Source organism: Rattus norvegicus, chromosome X (genome assembly GCF_021556685.1).
Source record: "Rattus norvegicus strain SHRSP/BbbUtx chromosome X, alternate assembly SHRSP_T2T, whole genome shotgun sequence".
In the NCBI taxonomy this organism is placed as follows: domain Eukaryota; kingdom Metazoa; phylum Chordata; class Mammalia; order Rodentia; family Muridae; genus Rattus; species Rattus norvegicus.
In genome coordinates, this window is record NC_141554.1 from 132699848 (window position 1) to 132723018 (window position 23171).

Sequence of the window (23171 nt, forward strand, 5' to 3'; positions counted from 1 at the left end):
GAGTGTGTCTGATTTGATGTGGAGGTCCTTGATCCACTTGGACTTAAGCTTTGTACAGGGTGATAAGCATGGATCGATCTGCATTCTTCTACATGTTGACCTCCACTTGAACCAACACCATTTGCTGGAAATGCTATCTTTTTTCCATTTGATGGTTTTGGCTCCTTTGTCAAAAATCAAGTGACCATAAGTGTGTGGGTTCATTTCTGGGTCTTCAATTCTATTCCATTGGTCTATCTGTCTGTCTCTGTACCAATACCATACAGTTTTTATCACTACTGCTCTGTAATACTGCTTGAGTTCAGGGATAGTGATTCCCCCTGAAGTCCTTTTATTGTTGAGGATAGTTTTAGCTATCCTGGGTTTTTTGTTATTCCAGATGAATTTGCAAATTGTTCTGTCTAAGTCTTTGAAGAATTTGTTTGGTATTTTGATGGGGATTGCATTGAATCTGTAGATCGCTTTTGGTAAAATGGCCATTTTTACTATATTAATCCTGCCAATCCATGAGCATGGGAGATCTTTCCATCTTCTGAGGTCTTCTTTAATTTCTTTCTTCAGAGTCTTGAAGTTCTTATTGTACAGATCTTTTACTTGCTTGGTTAAAGTCACACCAAGTTACTTTATATTATTTGGGTCTACTATGTAGGGTGTCGTTTCCCTAATTTCTTTCTTGGCTTGTTTCTCTTTTGTGTAGAGGAAGGCTACTGATTTATTTGAGTTAATTTTATACCCAGCCACTTTGCTGAAGTTGTTTATCAGCTTTAGTAGTTCTCTGGTGGAACTTTTGGGATCAATTAAATATACTATCATATCATCTGCAAATAGTGATATTTTGACTTCTTCTTTTCCGATCTGTATCCCCTTGACCTCCTTTTGTTGTCTGATTGCTCTGGCTAGAACTTCAAGAACTATATTGAATAAGTAGGGAGAGAGTGGGCAGCCTTGTCTAGTCCCTGATTTTAGTGGGATTGCTTCAAGTTTCTCTCCATTTAGTTTAATGTTAGCAACTGGATTGCTGTATATGGCTTTTACTATGTTAAGGTATGGGCCTTGAATTCCTATTCTTTCCAGGACTTTTATCATGAAGGGGTGTTGAATTTTGTCAAATTCTTTCTCAGCATCTAATGAAATGATCATTTGGTTTTGTTCTTACAGTTTGTTTATATAATGGATCACGTTGATGGTTTTCCGTATATTAAACCATCCCTGCATGCCTTGGATAAAGCCTACTTGATCATGGTGGATGATTGTTTTGATGTTCTCTTGGATTCGGTTTGCCAGAATTTTATTGAGTATTTTTGCGTCGATATTCATAAGGGAAATTGGTCTGAAGTTCTCTTTCTTTGTTGTGTCTTTGTGTGGTTTAGGTATAAGAGTAACTGTGGCTTCATAGAAGGTATTCGGTAGTGATCCATCTGTTTCAATTTTGTGGAATAGTTTGGATAATATTGGTATGAGGTCTTCTATGAAGGTCTGATAGAATTCTGCACTAAACCCGTCTGGACCTGGGCTCTTTTTGGTTGGGAGACCTTTAATGACTGCTTCTATTTCCTTAGGAGTTATGGGGTTGTTTAACTGGTTTATCTGTTCCTGATTTAACTTCGGTACCTGGTATCTGTCTAGGAAATTGTCCATTTCCTGAAGATTTTCAAGTTTTGTTGAATATAGGTTTTTATAGTAAGATCTGATGATTTTTTGAATTTCCTCTGAATCTGTTGTTATGTCTCCCTTTTCATTTCTGATTTTGTTAATTTGGACGCACGCTCTGTGTTCTCTCGTTAGTCTGGCTAAGGGTTTATCTATCTTGTTGATTTTCTCAAAGAACCAACTTTTGGTTCTGTTGATTCTTTCTATGGTCCTTTTTGTTTCTACTTGGTTGATTTCAGCTCTGAGTTTGATTATTTCCTGCCTTCTACTCCTCCTGGGTGTATTTGCTTCTTTTTGTTCTAGAGCTTTTAGGTGTGCTGTCAAGCTGCTGACATATGCTCTTTCTTGTTTCTTTCTGCAGGCACTCAGCGCTATGAGTTTTCCTCTTAGCACAGTTTCATTGTGTCCCATAAGTTTGGGTATGCTGTACCTTCATTTTCATTAAATTCTAAAAAGTTTTTAATTTCTTTCTTTATTTCTTCCTTGACCAGGTTATCATTGAGTAGAGCATTGTTCAATTTCCAAGTATATGTGGGCATTCTTCCTTGATTGTTATTGAGGACCAGTTTTAGGCCGTGGTGGTCCGATAGCACGCATGGGATTATTTCTTCTTTATGTACCTGTTGAGGCCCGTTTTTTGACCTATTATATGGTCAAGTTTGTAGAAAATACCATGAGGAGCTGAGAAGAAGGTATATCCTTTTGCTTTAGGATAGAATGTTCTATAAAAATCCGTTAAGTCCATTTGGCTCATGACTTCTCTTAGTCTCTCTACGTCTCTGTTTAATTTCTGTTTCCATGACCTGTCCATTGATGAGAGTGGGGTATTGAAATCTCCTACTATTATTGTGTGAGGTGCAATGTGTGTTTTGAGCTTTAGTAAGGTTTCTTTGACATATGTAGGTGCCCTTGTATTTGGGGCATAGATAATTTAGGATTGAGAGTTCATCTTGGTGGATTTTTCCTTTGATGAATATCAAGTGTCCTTCCTTATCTTTTTTGATGAATTTTAGTTGAAAATTGATTTTATTTGATAAAAGAATGGCTACTCCAGCTTGCTCCTTCCGTCCATTTGCTTGGAAAATTGTTTTCCCCCATTTCACTCTGAGGTAATGTCTGTCTTTGTCTCTGAGGTGTGTTTCCTGTAGGCAGCAGAATGCAGGGTCCTCGTTGCGTATCCAGTTTGTTAATCTATGTCTTTTTATTGGGGAGTTGAGGCCATTGATGTTGAGAGATATTACGGAATAGTGATTATTGCTTCCTGTTATATTCATATTTGAATGTGAGGTTATGTTTGTGTGCTTTTCTTCTCTTTGTTTTGTTGCCCAGACGATTAGTTTCTTGCTTCTTCTAGAGTATAGCTTGCCTCCTTATGTTGGGCTTTACCATTTATTATCCTTTGTAGTGATGGATTTGTAGAAAGATATTGTATAAATTTGGTTTTGTCATGGAATATCTTGGTTTCTCCATCTATGTTAATTGAGAGTTTTGCAGGATACAGTAACCTGGGCTGGCATTTGTGTTGTCTTAGCGTCTGTATGACATCAGTCCAGGATCTTCTGGCCTTCATAGTTTCTGGCAAACAGTCTGGTGTGATTCTGATAGGTCTTCCTTTATATGTTACTTGACCTTTTTCCCTTACTGCTTTTAATATTCTTTCTTTATTTTGTGCATTTGGTGTTTTGACTATTATGTGACGGGAGGTGTTTCTTTTCTGGTCCAATCTATTTGGAGTTCTGTAGGCTTCTTGTATGCCTATGGGTATCTCTTTATTTAGGTTAGGGAAGTTTTCGTCCATGATTTTGTTGAAGATATTTACTGGTCCTTTGAGCTGGGAGTCTTCACTCTCTTCTATACCTATTATCCTTAGGTTTGATCTTCTTATTGAGTGCTGGATTTCCTGTATGTTTTGGACCAGTAGCTTTTTCCGCTTTACATTATCTTTGAAAATTGAGTCAATGATTTCTATGGAATCTTCTGCTCCTGAGATTCTCTCTTCCGTCTCTTGTATTCTGTTGGTGAAGCTTGTATCTACAGCTCCTTGTCTCTTCTTTTGGTTTTCTATATCCAGGGTTGTTTCCATGTGTTCTTTCTTGATTGCTTCTATTTCCATTTTTAATTCCTTCAACTGTTTGATTGTGTTTTCCAGGAATTCTTTCAGGGATTTTTGTGACTCCTCTCTATGGGCTTCTACTTGTTTAATTATGTTTTCCTGGAATTCTTTCAGGCATTTTTGTGATTCCTCTCTGTAGGCTTCTACTTGTTCTCTAAGGGAGTTCTTCACATCTTTCTTGAAGTCCTCCAGCATCATGATCAAATATGATTTTGAAACTAGATCTTGCTTTTCTGGTGTGTTTGGATATTCCATGTTTGTTTTGGTGGGAGAATTGGGCTCCGATGGTGCCATGTAGTCTTGGTTTCTGTTGCTTGGGTTCCTGCGCTTGCCTCTCGCCATCAGATTATCTCTAGTGTTACTTTGTTCTGCTATTTCTGACAGTGGCTAGACTGCCCTATAAGCCTGTTTGTCAGGAGTGCTGTAGACCTGTTTTCCTGTTTTCTTTCAGCCTGTTATGGCGACAGAGTGTTCTGCTTTCTGGCGTATAGTTTTCCCTCTCTACAGGTCTTCAGCTGTTCCTGTGGGCCTATGTCTTGAGTTCACCAGGCATGTCACTTGCAGCAGAAAATTTGGTCTTACCTGTGGTCCCGAGGATCAAGTTTGCTCTCGCGGTGCTGCCCAAGAGCTCTCCGTGGCAGCAGCAACCAGGAAGATCTGTGCCGCTGTTTCCGGGAGCTTCAGTGCACCAGGGTTCCAGATGGCGTTGTTTGGTGTTTTCCTCTGGCGTCTGAGACGTGTATGCAGAGTGCAGTCTCTTCTGGTTTCCCAGGCGTGTCTGCCTCTCTGAGGATTTAGCTCTCCCTCTCACGGGGTTTGGGTGCAGAGAACTGTTTATCTGGTCTGTTTCCTTCAGGTTCTGGCGGTGTCTCAGAGGCAGGGGTCCTACCCCTCCTGGGCCCTCCCCAACGGGAACCCAGAGGCCTTATACAGTTTCCTCTTGGGCCAGGGATGTGGGCAGGGGTGGGCAGTGTTGGTGGTCTCTTCCGCTCTGCAGCCTCAGGACTGCCCACCTGACCAGGCGGTCGGGTCTCTCTCCCATGGTGTCTGGGAGCAGAGAGCTGCTGTGGGCCGAGATCCGCGGGTGTGGGACTTCCGGTAAACACAGGAATTGCCCGGTCCTAGTGGAATTCTGCCTCCGTGTGTCCCGAGATCACCAGACAGGTCTCTTGCAGCAGAAAAGTTGGTCTTACCTGTGGTCCCGAGGCTCAAGTTTGCTTGCGGGGTGCTGCCCAAGAGCTCTCTGCGGCAGCAGCAACCAGGAAGATCTGTGCCGCCGTTTCCGGGAGCTTCAGTGCACCAGGGTTCCAGATGGCGTTTGGTGTTTTCTTCTGGAGTCCGAGATGTGTATGCAGAGTGCAGTCTCTTCTGGTTTCCCAGGCGTGTCTGCCTCTCTGAGGGTTTAGCTCTCCCTCCCACGGGATTTGGGTGCAGAGAACTGTTTATCGGGTCTGTTTCCTTCAGGTTCCAGCGGTGTCTCAGGCGCAGGGGTCCTGCCGCTCCTGGGCCATCTACAACTTTTAAAATTGAAAAATATAATATTGTATTTAAAATATACAAAGTTTGGAAAAAAGAAAATAAAACCCTCATTTGTTTGAAAAAGGCAACACTAAGATTAGGAAATAATATTTGTAAATCATTCACATGACAATGTTAGTACATAGGATATCTAAATAATTCAAAACAGTAAGCATAAGAAAAACAATTTAAAAATAGGATACAAAATGGAACAGAATTTTTTGAAAATAAAAATCAAGCGGCTAATAAACACTTTTTAAAAAATTAATGCTCTTAACCATCAGGGAAATGTAAATGACAACTAGTTTGACCTTTTGTCTTACCTCAGTCAGAATACCAAAAATAAAATCAACCTATCTAACAGGTAAGCAAGCAAACAAATCAAATTGTTACAACTGCTGGTACAGAAATGAAGAGACGGGAATATTTATCTACTGATGTAGAGAATGCAAGCTGTTAGAACCACTGTAGTAGTCGATTTAAATATTCATTTAAAGGTTAGAACTTTATATTCTCTACAATTTTTCTGTACTATTCTATTCCATGTAGCAAAAATGTTTCTATATCGTTTTACAGAGTTACCTGAACATCCTTATTAATTTCTGCTATATTTGTAATATCCATGAATTAGAAGTAACTTAAATGTTCATCAACTAATGACTTATTGATGAAAACATGGTACATTTATATTATTCTACTCTTAAGAAAAATGAAATTATGTACACTTTAGGTACATAGGTAGATTATGAACCAATCATTCTGAGTGAGGTTATATAAACCCAAAATATAAATATTTCACATTTTCTTTCATTGTTAGATATTACCTCTGAACTCTTAGTTATTTGTGTTCCATTTAAAACACCCAGTGAGGTCAAAAATTTATAAATGGACACAGTGGGATCTTTCACAAGATGAGAGATTGAATACAGTGATATAAGTAATTAAGAGAAATAATTGAAAAAGTAAAATTGGGACAAGAGATAGTGTAGGTAGGAAGGGATATGGAAGTTTAACACAAAAGTCCTATTTTAGAATTATATGAAAATATTCCTATAAAACTTTGTTAAATACACACATATATGTATATGTATATACATATGATATGTACATACATATATGATATGTATATAATATTATATATATATAATATATATATATCATCTCCTATCTTAAACTCCAGAAATATTATAGCAGAATCAGTGGGGAAACTGTTAGAGCCAGAGGCAGTAGACTAATATAGTACAGTATTCCTTGGCCACAAAAGGGCACTTGTACATACAAAATCACAGAAGTTGCGACAGTATATACAAGACCTACATAATATTGAGGCAGATCAAATCCCACCATGGAAGGAGGAGGTAGTTGATATAAATCCCCAACCCTTATTAAGGTCATATTGAAAGTTTGCAGTTTTTGTGGACTGGGTGTCCCTGTTCTTTGTGGATATGACACCTTGTGAGTTGACATGATTCAGTATAAGGCATCCAAGCTTATATGAACAGTGTAATCTGGACTTGATGAATAGAAAAAGAAGTTACATAAAACCAGAAGAGGACATACGATTGGGTGAGTAGGTAAGGTCAATAAATAAAGGAGTTGGAATGGGAGTTGATGATATTAAAAATAAATGTTATGATATGTTTTCAAAGATAATTATAAACAAAAGAGAAACAAAGAAAAGAAACAAATAGTTATAATAGATTTACTACTGGTTGAGTTTTAAACTGGTGCAGTCAGTTTAAACTGGAAATCAGTGTGGAGAGATCTCTCTGTCTTTTGCTTATGGATTAGATGCAATCTTGCAGCTATTGTTACAATGTATGCCAACATGCTCCCCAAAAAATCATGATCATGATCTTTTTCTCTGGAACTATTAACAGGTTCGCCACAAACTTTCCTGTATAAATTCCATTGGCATTGTGCCTTATCACAAAAGTAAAAATATAACTAAGCCACCCTGCTAAATCTTTTTGCATTTTGTATTTTCTTTGACTGTTATGTCAAAATTTTCTATGCTATCTTCTGCCTCTGAGATTCTCTCTTCTCTCTCTTGTATTCAGTTGGTGATGCTACTCATTTACCTGTTTTGTCCTGTATTTCTTTAAAGGAGTTATGTATGTCTCTATTATCTTCATGAGATGTGATTTTTAAATCCAAATCTTGCTTTTAGGTTATGTTGTGATATCCAGTGGTGGGATATCCAGCTGTGGTGGGAGTACTGGGCTCTGATGCTGTCAAGTATTCTTTGTTTCTGTTACTTAGGTTCCTACGCTTGCCTCTCACCATCGGGTTGTCTCTGGTGTTAGATTGTTTTGCTTTCTCTGATATTGGCTTGACCCTCCTGTAAGCTTGTGTGTCAGTTTTCTTTCAGTTGGATCTGGGAGCAGAGAACTGCTCCTGGGTTTCTTTGTCCTAAAACCACCAGGCGATTGCTTGGAGCAGAAGAGTTGGTCTTACCTATCTGCACTCAGGTTTGTCAGACCCCCAGGAGAATGTCTTTCAGCTCTGTGCTCAGGCAGAAACACGAATTGTTCTGCCCCTGTCTGCTCCTAGGTTCTTGTATCCAGAGGATACTAGGCAGGTTCCTTTTGGGCCAGGAATGTGAGCATAAGTGGCGGTCTCTCCTAAGCTTTCAAGATTGTCTGCACTTCTAAGAGTCCATCTCTTTCCTTCATGAGATTTAGTTACAGAGGGCTGTGGGAATGGTTCAGCTCTTGCACAGCCCAGAAATCATATCTTTTATATTAGCTTAAATTACATATATAATAGTTTGTGTATATATGAATACATAGTTATACTACTTGAGATGTCATTATTCTTCCCTAGAGTCACAGGGTTTCTAATGAAATCCGAACCAGAAGTCATGGGAAATCTTTTGAATTGTTGGTTAAGGGATCACAGGAAATTCCCATGACATGATATTGTCATTATGCTTGATTTTCTCCCTATAATTGAAAGGTCTCCTTGTTAGTGAAACATCATAGAGTTTTGACATAAGACTTAGAGGCATCCTGATTGAACTGAATTAGATACCTGCTTCCTGAGGTCTAGCTCTACTAATAATAGAATGTCATATACAAGATCTCAAGGGAGGAAAATAATTAATAGTCTGAACCATTTGTAATGCCTATGAAACACATACTTGCCCAGCATGGCAAAATATCTTTAAAAGCATAGTGGTGACATTCATATCTTGAAAGCAACCCCCAACTCTCTAATTGGAGATAAGGCCTAATTAATATATGGCAAATTATATGATAGGAGATCACTACTGGAAACATAGGCAATTACTAGAGATAGTGATGTAATATATCTGTTATGTGATGGAGTTTTTCTGTGGAAATATAAGCAAAATTCTACTCACCCAATATAGGAATCTGATAGCAATCCAAAGTACGAATATCTCCAAAGTTCAACTTGGATAACCAATGAATTTTATTGTGATTATTTATAGAAATATGGGTTAGGGGTTACTTATCAGAGCTGAAATGGCTCAAAAATATCTGCATCTCCAAAAACAACCATACTTAGTGTGGCCATCTCATGAAATCTGAAAACTTGTAACACACCAAAAGACCTGCAGGCAGCTCAACAGTCCTGAGAGTGTCTTCCAATTAGCCCATTTGATGGGAGATGCTTCTAGAGAGCGTACATAATTTGAGCTGCTTTCAGTCAGCTCCACTAGTATCAACCTCTTCTTGTCAGTTTGAATTATCTGAGCAGCTCAGTTTATCTAAAAATTATTATTCTAGGCAGCGTATCTTATGTAAAAATGTCTCTCAACAATCTCTACTGCTTACATATGCTTGAGGTAAAAGACTCCAAATTTATCTGGTCAAGTTCAGGAACTTCCTGAAGCCTTTAAGTTGTGTATTTCATGAGTTTATGGAACTTGTCTGAAGGATATTCTGTGCCTTAAGGAATTTTGTTATGAAATGGAAGTTTATTGCCAAATAAATTACTACATAACAGCTGTGTACTCTTTTACATTTTTTCAAAAGAATAGTGAATAAAATAGGGTTGTCTAGGAAAGAAAGAATATAGGACATTCTTGAAAAAACTCAGTGTGAGGTCACAAATTTCCGAGAATAAAATCAACACCAAAACAGGTACAATATTTTATTTTGTTTTTTTGTTTTCTATCAAGGACCTTATTTATAATCATTCTAAAGGCAAATGGATCGTATATTCACTTAATCAGTGTGAGGTTTACTTAATCTTGGTTATCAACTTGCTTGACCTGAAAAGTACTTGGAAGATTAGTAAAACAAACCTTTTGATGTGTCAGGGCATTTTCAGAGATGGAGCCTCCCCCTAATGTGAATGTCTGCTCTATCTCTTATAGGTCAGATGGAAGTAAACATGACTTCTTTGATTCCCAGCTACCATAATCTCAGCCACTCTTCCCCATGCATTAAATGAAGTTGTGAGTTGTGTATTCATTGTGATTTTTAGAAATAACAATGACATTGTTATATCAAATTTAAAAAGATCCTCTGCTTTAATTTATTTACTCCAACTTCAACCCTTAAATCCATGAGCCATCAGTTTTTTTGTAATTTGGCCTTGAATTTTTTTTCTGAAATACCTCAGGAACAAAAATAATTGTGACATTAATATATTCTTCTGCCACTAATTAATTTACTTGTTTAGTCACTTTATACCCTGATCACAACTCTCCTTTCTCCTCCCAGTTTACCCCTTACATGTCTCTTCCCCTTACCATCTCCTCAAATGTACTTCTATTTGAAAGGTAAAATACCAGTAGTCAAAAACAATTTGTCTAAGATTGGAGATACTATGACTCCTTTTGATTCTGCAGATTATTTTAGAAAGTCTCTAGGCTGTTTCTTATTTATATTCTATTTTCTTATTCTTTCTTAACATTATTTATAGTAAATATATATTTCGTGTAATTCTTTGGTCTTGAAACAAGTATCATAGAATTTCTTCAAATGTTTTCATTGGTCTCTAAGTGTATTAGAAGATGGAAGTCCTTGTAGAGAATATTTGTAGAATCTAGAGTTTTCAGAAATGAGTAAGTTAACCTCTTTTGATGGCCCCGAGCCTCCACAATACCAAGAACCAGGCATAGGCCTGGGGGACTTAACAGAAGACAGAGACTTCGGTCATTCTAGCTACAAGAATGCCAAAGCTTTACTGAGGTTCATGGTATATATATACACAAGTCCATCAGGTGGCAAAACCCCTGGAAGCCCGATGAAAACACAAGTTTCAGTTCTCAGGATGAAAACAGGAACATGGAAATGAAAAAACAAAACAAGTTTACATTCTCAGGATAAAAACAGGAACTGACCCAATGGTGTTACCACCCATCACCAACAATCAGGCAAACAGCAAAGGCCAAGATGGTCTTTTCTTATAAACAAAATTTCCACATGTATCAGCAAGGTTCAGTAGGGGGCAATCACTGAGGGAGCCCAGGAGGGTCCAACACTCTTTGACCCCTTTGCAGCCAGCACATGGTGAAAAACATATTTAATATAGATGATTCAATTGCACTTTAATGCTCTTGGTGCTCCAAGATTCTTGAGCTATTCCTCTTGCTGGATTTTCCTTGTGTGTGTATAGAATACAGGCTAAAGAACACTTAAAAGAAATAGAACTATGATCCTTTTCATTTTTATATCAATAATAAATCTTTAAATTTATAGAGATAGAATATATATATATATATATCCATATGTTATTAAATGTACAGGCAGCTTGTCCAGATTTACAATTTTCTAGGTAGTTTAATCCCTTTGTGATCAGTTTCTTCTTCTACAATGACTAAAAGCCAAATATATTGTGTCATTTTCTAGTCTTCCCCTGAGACCTCAGCTCTATGTTTTATAGATGGGTTTGAGTCTCACTCTTAAATGTTTTGATGATGATAGAAATCTTCTTAAATATGTGACATTGGATTTATTCTAAGATGTATGTACTTATTGGCATGTTGTATGTTTTCACTTATTAAAGACTTGCCTTAATATACAGTAACCAGGCATTAGTGGAAAGTAAGATTTGACCTACTAATTCTGCTATGCATTTTTCCATCTGTTACTGCATTCCAGTCATCACTCTTCAATATTATATAAGGAGTGAGGAAATGTCTTATAAAAAATCCAAATATTTGCTCCTTTGTAGAAGCATCAGAGTCTGGTTATCGGTATTACTAGATCCTGCAAATATCTACATTATTTTCTTAATTAAAAGTAGTTAAATGTTAGTAGTTAAAAGTCAATGTTAGAGGACAAAGGAGACAAATCACTTGAAAATTAACCTCATAAAGATTCATGCCTTTACATGGATTTTTAATTGGATAATTATACATAATTTTCAATATTGAACATATGGAGTAATTGTTGATTGAAATGCATGATATATAGAGAAATTCCAAGTGTATAACTGATATTATAGAAAGGAAGAGTTTTATGTCTATAATTTATAAGTAAAATTGAATAATTAAAAAGTATGTTTTCGCTCATTGAACGCAGAGCCAGCTCTCAGGGTCTCTGTGTGGTCTCGTCTTCAGCACAGCCGGGCCTACAGGCAAGCAATCATGTCTAAGGGACCTGCAGTTGGCATTGATCTTGACACCACCTACTCCTGTGTGGGTGTCTTCCAGCATGGAAAGGTGGAAACAATTGCCAATGACTAAGGTAACCGCACCATGCTGAGCTATGTTGCTTTCACTGACACAGAAAGATTAATTGGGGATGCAGCCAAGCATCAGGTTTCAATGAATCCCACCAACAGAGGTTTTGATGCCAAATGTCTGATTGGACGTAGGTTCGATGATGCTGTTGTTCAGTCTGACATGAAGCGCTGGCCCTTAATGGTGATGAATGACGCAGGCAGGCCCAAGGTCCAAGTTGAATACAAAGGAGAGACAAAAAGTTTCTATCCTGAGGAAGTGTCCTCAATGGTTCTGACAAAGATGAAGGAAATTGCAGAAGCTTACCTTAGAAAGACTGTTAACAATGCCGTCCGTGGTCACGGTGCCAGCTTACTTCAGTGACTCTCAGTGGCAGACAACAAACGATGCTGGAACTATTGCTGGCCTCAGTGTACTTCGAATTATCAATGAGCCAACTGCTGCTGATTGCCTATGGCTTAGATCAGAAGGTCAGAGCTGAAAGGAATGTGCTGATTTTTGACTTGGGAGGTGGCACTTTTGATGTGTCAATCCTCACTATGTAGGATGGAAATTTTGAAGTCAAATCAACAGCTGGAGATACCCACTTGGGTGTAGAAGACTTTGACAACCGAATGGTCAACCATTTCATTGCTGAGTTTAAGCGAAAGCACAAGAAGGACATCAGTGAGAACAAGAGAGCTGTTAGACATCTCTGTACTGCCTGTGAGCAGGCCAAGTGCACCCTGTCCTCCAACACCCAGGCCATTATTGACATTGATTTTCTCTATGAGGGAATTGACTTCTTCACTTCCATTACCCGTGCTCGATTTGAGGAGTTCAATGCTGACCTGTTCCGTGGCACACTGGACCCTGTAGAGAAGGCCCTTCGAGATACCAAACTAGACAAGTCACAGATCCATGATATTGTCCTGGTGGGTGGTTCTACCAGAATCCCCAAGATCCAGAAACTTCAGCAAGACTTCTTCAATGGAAAAGAACTGAATAAGAGCATTAACCCCGATGAAGCTGTTGCCTGTGGTACAGCTGTCCAGGCAGCCATTCTATCAGGAGACAAGTCTGAGAATGTTCAGGATTTGCTGCTCCTGGATGTCACTCCTCTTTCCCTTGGGATTGAAACTGCTGGTGGAGTCATGACTGTCCTCATCAAGCGCAATACCACCATTCCCACCAAGCAGACCCAGACTTTTACCACCTACTCTGTCAACCAGTCAGGTGTACTTATCCAGGTGTATGAAGGTGAAAGGGCCATGACCAAGGACAACAACCTGCTTGGGAAGTTTGAGCTCACAGGCACCTCCAGCATCCCGTGGGGTTCCTCAGATTGAGGTTTACTTCTGACATTGATGCCAATGGCATCTTCAATGTTTCTGCTGCAGATAAGAGAACAGGAAAGGGGAACAAGATCACCATCACCAATGACAAAGGCCGCTTAAGTAAGGAGGATATTGAGCGCATGGTCCAAGAAGCTGAGAAATACAAAGCTGAGGATGAGAAGCAGAGAGATAAGGTTTCCTCTAAGAACTCGCTAGAGTCTTATGCCTTCAACATGAAAGCAACTTTTGAAGATGAGAGGCTTCAAGGCAAGATCAATGATGAAGACAAACAAGATAATTGACAAGTACAATTAGATCATCAGCTAGCTGCAGAGAAGGAAGAATTTGAGCATCAGCAGAAAGAAGTGGAGAAAGTCTGCAACCCTATCATTACCAAGTTGTACGAGTGTGCAGATGGCATGCATGTAGGAATGCCTGGTGGCTTCCCTGGTGGAGGAGTTCCTCCATCTGGTGGTGCTTCTTCAAGCCCCACCATTGAAGAGGTGGATTAAGTCAGTCCAAGTAGAGGGTATAGCATTGTTCCACAGGGACCCAAAACAAGTATCATGGAATAATAAAACTATTTAAATTGGCAAAAAAGAGTATGTTTTCATAAGTAATTGCTTACTGCCCAATTTAAGAATCAGAGATTCAAGCATACTAATCAGTCTAATAATTCCCCCATACTGCCTTATGATTACTTTTAGTTTGCTGTGGTAGTAGCAGTAGTTTTGCTTTCAGAATCTTTATGTTAACAGAACTAGCACCAGTGGATTGTATAAAGGAGCAACTTCTGTTTTAAAATCATTTTAAACACATTCTCATTTGTGATAGTTTTGAAGGTGAATGTTGGTGATTGGTTTGGCTGATAAAAAACTTTGGTAGGTTTATTTATCATGTTACAATATTCTTATATGGAAAACATTAATGGTCATTACAGAAAACATTTTAAAAATTTTATCCTTACAAAGTACTATGCAATCTTAAATGAAATGTGCTGTCTATATTTAGACAGTTTACCATTTCCAACAAGCCTCATGTCTTTTATTTGTCACTTTTTACCAGTAACTATTGAGTCTTTTAGATGAGGGTAAGTTTTTGCTATATAAAGGTCAAACATATGTGCTAGAGAGAGAGCTCAGTAGCTAAGAGTACATGACATGCTTTTAGAGACCCAAGTTCTATTCACAGAAACCACTTGTTGAGGTTCATAAGCCCCTGTATTGCCAGCTCCAGAGAGTTGATGTTCTTTTCTGGCCTTCATGGGCACCTGAAATCATTTCTACATTATGACATGAAGAGATAAACATATAAATATAATTTAAAAATAAAAGAGGAAATTTGTCACTTAAGTTAATTTTGTATAGAAATAAATATTTAATATACAATTGACCTTAATACTAATTACCACATATCACTGTTGATCTAGATTTTGATTTTATTGTCATTTAGTTAACTATTCATTAGGAAGAGCATTTGTTCAGAGGAATTAGGTGATATCACTTGGCGAAGAGTTTTCTATTCTACAGTATAGGTTTTAAAAAAAGACACCAGGGGGCTGGAGAGATGGCTCAGTGGTTAAGAGCACTGTCTGCTCTTCCAGAGGTCCTGAGTTCAAATCCCAGCAACCATATGGTGGCTCACAACCATCTGTAATGAGACCTGATGCCCTCTTCTGGTGTGTCTGAAGACAGCTACAGTGTACTTATATAATATAATAAATAAATAAATCTTTTTAAAAAAAGACACCAAGAATAAGCATCAACACATCTTCACATTATCTCCATCTGCACATAATCATATTGAACCACTTGTTTAGATATAATTCTTATTTTATTTGATCATTAGGATCTTCAAGTGGTATATGTTGGTTCATAAGCCTCAAGATTAACCAAAATGATTACATCATATAAGTGGAGAGAGCCTTCCATTAAGAACATACCCTTGTTACACTAGTGCTTCTCATAATGAGCCTGGAACTTTCTAAATGCCTTTGCCCTCATTTAAACAATTAGCCTAGTCTGAAAGTTCATCACATGAACTTGAACAATTCAACAGAAACAAATTTATTCACCACATTACAAAGCTTTATTTCTAAACATACTACACATGGAAAGCAATTGCTGCTTATATTCATTTAATTAACAATGAAGGATAAATGACATCAAATCAGCAACGAAATATCAGCCAAAGGGGACCAAGTGTATTTGCTGTTGGTCGCCTCATTAGCTGGTTTCCAAAATATGTTCACCAGAATGAAAAGTAATCATGTGACTAGCTGGGTGACAAAACATCTGTTCTATTAGCTCCAATAAGGCTATGGGGATGGGTAAGGACAAAATATGCTTTTATTTCATCAGGATAAGTGGAAAAGGAAAGAAAGCTTGTCATTTATACTCTTGTCCCAGGGTGCTATTACTTCTAAAATAATAATAACTTAGAAGGTAATGGTTGTCATTTAAAGTACTATGCTCTTTTTGTTAGTAAATGATTTCCATCTGTTTTGGGATAAGTATAAATACTATATAGCTCTGATTGTCAAAAAAGCAACTGCCTCAGATCTTGCAGAAAATATGCCAGTGACTGAACAAATGCATTATAACCAAACAAAAGATTCCATTAATTTTACATGATAGATTCTTCATGAAAATATTAAGCTAATTACTCAAGTTATTAGTTCATGAAGAAAATAAAAAAAAGCCAAACCAGACATTTTTAGAGTTGTCTAAGTTCACATAAATGGTAGCATCTAGTTACAGAAAGGGAAAGTTATCTGTTTCAATGATATTGCAATGTATAAACTCAATATTTAGTAATGTTTTACTGCAGAAGAAATGACTCATTAGGCTTCTTTAATAACTCACAAAATAAGGCATTTATTCTGACACTCAATAAGGTGTTTGTATAAGTATACAAAAGAATATAACTTTCAATAGATAAAAGATTCTGTTACTTTACAAAGAAAATAATGTTTCTATTTGCTGTAATCCATTAGTAAACCATCATGTAACTATTGCTTTAAAGAGTCCATTATGTATAGAAAGGTATGATTTGCTTGAGAGACTAGAATTCCTGTTGTCAAATTATTAGAAAGTATTGTTGATTAGTTACCTTTGTTTTCATATTTTTCTCAGACATTTACCCTCCTTCTAATAGAATATAGAAAGCTTTTAGAAATAATTTATCAACTAGAAGATGCTAGAAACAGCAGGGTGTTATATAAAGTATTTTAAAATATTTTTGGAATTTCTTGTGCCTAATAGGAAACAAAATATACTTTATTATAACTGTAGAAACAATAAAGACATTAAGGGATGTGTCCATTTCATTTTAGAATTTGTAGAAGTGCCTCAAAAGCTAAAAATAGAGTTACCATAATGTACAGTGAAATCACTCCTGGAAATATAACTAAAGGACCTAATACTTTATTACAGAGATACTTGTACATTGGTGTTGCTTCATTTATAATAGTTGGGAAAGAGAATCAATCTACACGCCAATCACTTGATTAATATACAATGAAAATGTAGTACAGATACACAATGGAATTTTATTCAGCCTTGAATAAAACTGAATTTTAGTTCAGGAAAATACTATATTCAGCAAGGTAATCCAGATGCACAAAGAAAAATACCACATGTTCTCTTTTATATGTGAATCCTGGCTTCAAAGATTTATATCTGTTTTGATATGGACATGACTGTTTTGAGGATAAGAAACTAGAAAGGGGTTTATGACAGGGGAAAAGGAAACTTAGGCAGTGAAGGCCATAAAACAAAAGAGGCATGAAAATTGAAGAGGTACATACTAGAGAGAATGAAAATGTATAAGGTAGGTAGGGGTTCAGGAAGATCGAAGAGATCAGAGATGAAGACAAATATTAACCAAATCTGTATAAGTGAAAAATTACTGGGTTCAGTCCCCAGCTCCGAAAAAAAGCAAAAAGAAAAAAAAATACACAAAGAACTGTGCTAGTTTGTAAATTTAAAAATACAACACTCTACATATAAGTATTGACTGTTGAAAGAAATGATAATATCTCCTTCTATCAGTGGGTCCCCCTACGGTCTACTTTTATGAATAAACATAGTATGAGGACATATGTATTGCCTGCCCTATTTGTTCAGTCATTCCCTTAACCATTATATTGTTATATTGCTTATAAAGCAAATTTTAACATGTTTTCTTAAAACATAAAGGATTTTATTTTTGTTTAGACATAAGTGAAAATGAGTTCCTAAATATTTAACTTCAAATACTAAATGTCAACCATTGTTTTTCAAGGTGTTTAATTTATAGTACATGAAATTTAGCTTTGTGAGTCATAACACTATATGAACATCACAGAAAAGACAATGATTGGAAGTGCGGATAATAGATTGATATTTTTATGATACTTTCTTTTAGATTATATATATATATATATATATATATATATATATATATATATATGGTTACAGGGATCAATCAAAGACTTTCAATGTCTTTTTGAAGATTATTGAGGAACAAGTGTGATTAGAGTGCAGTGAGTAGGGAAGAGTTGGGTTCCTAATTAGAAAAGGGAGTTAATGAATTGTGAACTTGTACAGGTCCTTGTAGGCTATTGTCCCAGAATCCCAAGTAAAGAGGTATTTGTTAACTTGAATCAGATGGTCTTGTTAATTAGCTTCTGTGACCTCATACTCTACCCTTGGATATGTGAGACTCTCTATTCCAAGAAGCCTGTCAGTTTTCACATAATTGAATTGAGACAATGGACACTGATAACATAAACATGAATGGCCAATAAAAAGTTAGAACATGTACAATATTTTCAAGATAATGCTACATTTAAAAAAATGTAATGTTAGGCAATGTCTTCATTAGGTTTGATGAAAGAGTTTGCAGACTATGCGGTGATGGAGAGGTGCTAATTTTTGGTCTGTTTCCAGTATCTCATCCAGCTTCTTATAGAACCCGAGACCATCAGCCTGGAGGTGGCCCTATCTACAATAGACTGGGCTCTCTTCCATAGAACATTAATTAAGAAAATACTTTTCAACCTGATCTTATGCAGGCACTTTATCACCTAAGCTTCCCTCCTCACAGTAACTGTAAGCATATGTCAAGTTTATATAAAACTGTCCAACACGGGCAACCAAATTAAATTCCAAATCAACACTTGTTTCATATTAACTACAAAACAAACTAATCTCTAATGTCAGAATGATCTTCCTCAACTGTAAATCGATTATTTCCCATCATTTTCATTATGGTCATTATGCTGCTTCTCTAAAGTCATTGATGAAATGTTTATATGTAATTTAAATGCTTCAATTGTTAAAAATAAAATATTTGTTTCTGAAGAAATATATAATAATATAAATGAGCCCTAATTTTTATTTATTTGATATATGTATACCAGATAGTCAAAGAATTATAGAATTTTCTATTCTTAATTGATATCATAAAACAGTATTGAAAGTTTTGTTCCTGGTATTCTACTTTACTTATATAACTGCTTCTGCAGAACAGAAAGAAAAGAAATATGAACACCCACAATCTACACAGAACTATCAGCTAACAAAGAACACTTAATTAAACCCTAGGAAATCAGGGAAGAAAATAATCAGGATCATAATATGTTAGGAAGAATACAAACTATGATCATCATACCTATATGGTTTCAAATTTGCCATTCAGGTAGATGGGGCTTTTCACCAAACATTTAAAGGGCCCATTTAAAAAGGAAACATATGCTTTAAGTACATCTAAGTCAACAAGCTGTTACCTATTCTATTGATTTTCATTTTGAAGACCAAAATCTTTTCTTATTAGAGACTCAAATCTTCTAACTCTCAAATCCTCCTATAACCTGCCAGTGAACTCTACTCTGCATAGTCTTTAGATAATGTTTAAAAAAGCTGTACACTTTTATTCAATAAATGTTTATGTGCCACCTTAAGACTTTATCATGCGAGTTGGCATTTTATTTTTAAACTTGTAAAAGAAAACCAAATGAGATTTTGGGAATTCAGAAGTCTAAGAACATCAAATGATGCATTAATATGCCTGTTCATTTGTTTTGTGCTGAATGTTTATAAATCAGAAGAAAGGTCATCAGACACTTAAGGTGGTTAGGGGGTGAATAATGGACAAAAAGCCAAAAGAAACAAATGGTTACTGAACTGCTCAAGTAACATTAAATAATTTCATTACAGCTGTCAATACAACACGTGGCCTTGAAAAATTTTTGTGCTTAAAATGCACAGTATTGTATGATTACCTACATTGTTGCATGCTTATGCACAGGTAAAGGGAGTTATCTGAGAAATAAAATTCTGAGACTGGATTCTATGCGAAAACTTTTATCTTATTTTCATTTTCATGTTTGTTTCATGGCTGTTTGCAATTTATTTCTACCCTACACTTATATTTTGATGTTTTGTGAAGAAAAATGACAAAAATGAACTTGTACATATAGATACACACACAAAAGAGAGTTCACTTGAGAGTCAATTTGCAAGCTATTTTATATTAGAAATAACATGTTATTCGTGACATCTATAGAATTATTTTCTATATCCAATCACAGAATGACTGACTATTCCAAAAAATAAAGTTAAATAATATAAAAATCTGAGAAATTAATTGTTTTGAGGGACACACAAGGCTACAAGTCAGATAAAAATAATTGAGACAGTTGTATGTAGATAACAATTTCCATTAAATTCTTTGCTTGCTTTTTCAAGACTGCTTCTCTTGTAATCCTGCCTGTGCTGGAATGTTCATTCTAGATTAGGCTGTTCTCAAACTGAGGTATCTGCTTCCTCTGCCTCTCAAGTACTAGACTAATGTAGTAAGCAATACACTCAGTTTCCATCAAAAATTATTAATTTTAAAAATAGCATATAGATATGGCAGAAGTGCTATGCTCATGAGAGTCTAAAAAGAGTCTAACTGGCAGTTCCTAGCTGGCGCTCAGATCTCGCTGATCCCTGCCCCAAACTCCCTGCTCCCAAATCCCTTGGGAAAGAGAGCAGATCACCTAGAAGTATGGACACTCCTGAGACTGCAGAGCAGGAAAGACCACCACTTCTGCCCACCCCTGCCATATCCCTGGCCCAATAGGAAACTGTATAGTACCTCTGGGCACCAGAATATTGCACCAGTCATGCTGCAGGAGCCCAGTAGTCCAGATTGTGCCCGGATCTGAAAAGACCAGGCCAAACAGCTCCCTGCACTCAAATCCTGTGGGAGGGAGAGCTAGACCTTCAGAGGGGCAGACACATCTGGGAAACCAGAAGACTACTCTCTCTGTCAGCCCACATTTTTTTAACAAGGAGTATAAAGCCATTTTCTATCTTTTTTTTCTCCATCTTTATTAAATTGGGTATTTATTTACATTTCAATTGTTATTCCGTTTCCCGGTTTCCAGGACAACATCCCCCTAGTCCCTCCACTTCCCCTTCTATATGGGTTTTTCCATTCCCATCCTCCCCCCATTATGCCCTTCCCCCAACAATCCCGTTCACTGGGCGTATAGTCTTGGCAGGACCAAGGGCTTCCCCTTCCACTGGTGCCCGTAGTAGGCTATTCATTGCTACGTATGCAGTTAGAGCCCAGGGTCAGTCCATGTATAGTCTTTGGGTAGTGGCTTAGTCCCTGGAAGCTCTGGTTGCTTGGCACTGTTGTTCATATGGGGTCTCAAACCCCTTCAAGCTCTTTAGTCCTTTCTCTGATTCCTTCAGGGGGGTTCCGTTCTCAGTTCAGTGGTTTGCTGCTGGCATTCACCTGTATTTGCTGTATTCTCTCTGTGTCTCTCAGGAGAGATCTACATCAGGTTCCTTTTGGCCTGCACTTCTTTGCTTCATCCATCTTATATAGTTTGGTGGCTGTATATGTATGGGCCACATGTGGGGCAGGCTCTGAATGGGTGTTCCTTCAGTCTCTGTTTTAATCTTTGCCTCTCTCTTCCCTGCCAAAGGTATTCTTCTTCCCCTTTTAAAGAAGGAGTGAAGCATCCACATTTTGGTCATCCTTCTTGAGTTTCATGTGTTCTGTGCATTTAGGGTTATTCAAGCATTTGGGTTAATATCCACTTATCAAAGAGTGCATACCATATGTGTCCATGAGGAGAGACAAATGCAAATCAAAACAACTCTGGGATTCCACCTCACACCAGTCAGAGTTGCTAAGAACAAAAACTCAGGTGATGAAAGATGCTGAAAAGGGTGTGTAGAAAAAAAACACTGCTCCCTTGCTAGTGGAATTGTATGCTGGTACAATCACTTTGGAAACCAATCCAGAGGTTCCCCAGAAAATTGGAAATAACTCCAGCTGATGACCCAATTATACTACTCCTGAACATATACCCAAAAGTTGTTCCAACATATAACAAAGACACAAGCACTATGTTCATAGCAGCCTTCTTTGTAATAGCCAGAAGTTGGAAACAACTCAGATATTCCTCAAAGAAACAATGGATACAGAAAATGTGGCACATTTGGAATACTAATTAACTATTTTTTTATTAACTTGAGTATTTCTTATATACATTTCGAGTGTTATTCCCTTTCCCGGTTTCCGGGCAAACATCCCCCTCCCCCCTCCCCTTCCTATGGGTGTTCCCCTCCCAACCCTCCCCCCATTGCCGCCCTCCCCCCATAGACTAGTTCACTGGGGGTTCAGTATTAGCAGGACCCAGGGCTTCCCCTTCCACTGGTGCTCTTACTAGGATATTCATTGCTACCTATGGGGTCAGAGTCCAGGGTCAGTCCATGTATAGTCTTTAGGTAGTGGCTTAGTCCCTGGAAGCTCTGGTTGCTTGGCATTGCTGTACTTTTGGGGTCTCGAGCCCCTTCAAGCTCTTCCAGTTCTTTCTCTGATTCCTTCAATAGGGGACCTATTCTCAGTTCAGTGGTTTGCTGCTGGCATTCGCCTCTGTATTTGCTGTATTCTGGCTGTGTCTCTCAGGAGCGATCTACATCCGGCTCCTGTCGGTCTGCACTTCTTTGCTTCATCCATCTTGTCTAATTGGGTGGCTGTATATGTATGGGCCACATGTAGGGCAGGCTCTGAATGGGTGTTCCTTCAGTCTCTGTTTTAATCTTTGCCTCTCCCTTCCCTGCCAGGGGTATTCTTTTTCCTCATTTAAAGAAGGAGTGAAGCATTCACATTTTGATCATCCGTCTTGAGTATCGTTTGTTCTAGGGATCTAGGGTAATTCAAGCATTTGGGCTAATAGCAACTTATCAATGAGTGCATACCATGTATGTCTTTCTGTGATTGGGTTAGCTCACTCAGGATGATATTTTCCAGTTCCAACCATTTGCCTACGAATTTCATAAACTCGTTGTTTTTGATAGCTGAGTAATATTCCATTGTGTAGATGTACCACATTTTCTGTATCCATTCCTCTGTTGAAGGGCATCTGGGTTCTTTCCAGCTTCTGGCTATTATAAATAAGGCTGCGATGAACGTAGTGGAGCACGTGTCTCTTTTATATGTTGAGGCATCTTTTGGGTATATGCCCAAGAGAGGTATAGCTGGATCCTCAGGCAGTTCAATGTCCAATTTTCTGAGGAACCTCCAGACTGATTTCCAGAATGGTTTTACCAGTCTGCAATCCCACCAACAATGGAGAAGTGTTCCTCTTTCTCCACATCCTCGCCAGCATCTGCTGTCACCTGAGTTTTTGATCTTAGCCATTCTCACTGGTGTGAGGTGAAATCTCAGGGTTGTTTTGATTTGCATTTCCCTTATGACTAAAGATGTTGAACATTTCTTTAGGTGTTTCTCAGCCATTCGGCATTCCTCACCTGTGAATTCTTTGTTTAGCTCTGAACCCCATTTTTAATAGGGTTATTTGTTTCCCTGCTGTCTAACTTCTTGAGTTCTTTGTATATTTTGGATATAAGGCCTCTATCTGTTG

The 23171-nt window shown here is 37.6% G+C and overlaps 1 pseudogene; it reads left to right on the forward strand.

Annotated features, from left to right (window-relative positions):
* The first annotated feature begins 11799 nt into the window (after positions 1 to 11799).
* Positions 11800 to 13770, forward strand: Hspa8-ps4 (heat shock protein family A (Hsp70) member 8, pseudogene 4; annotated as a pseudogene).
* Positions 13771 to 23171: the final 9401 nt, after the last annotated feature.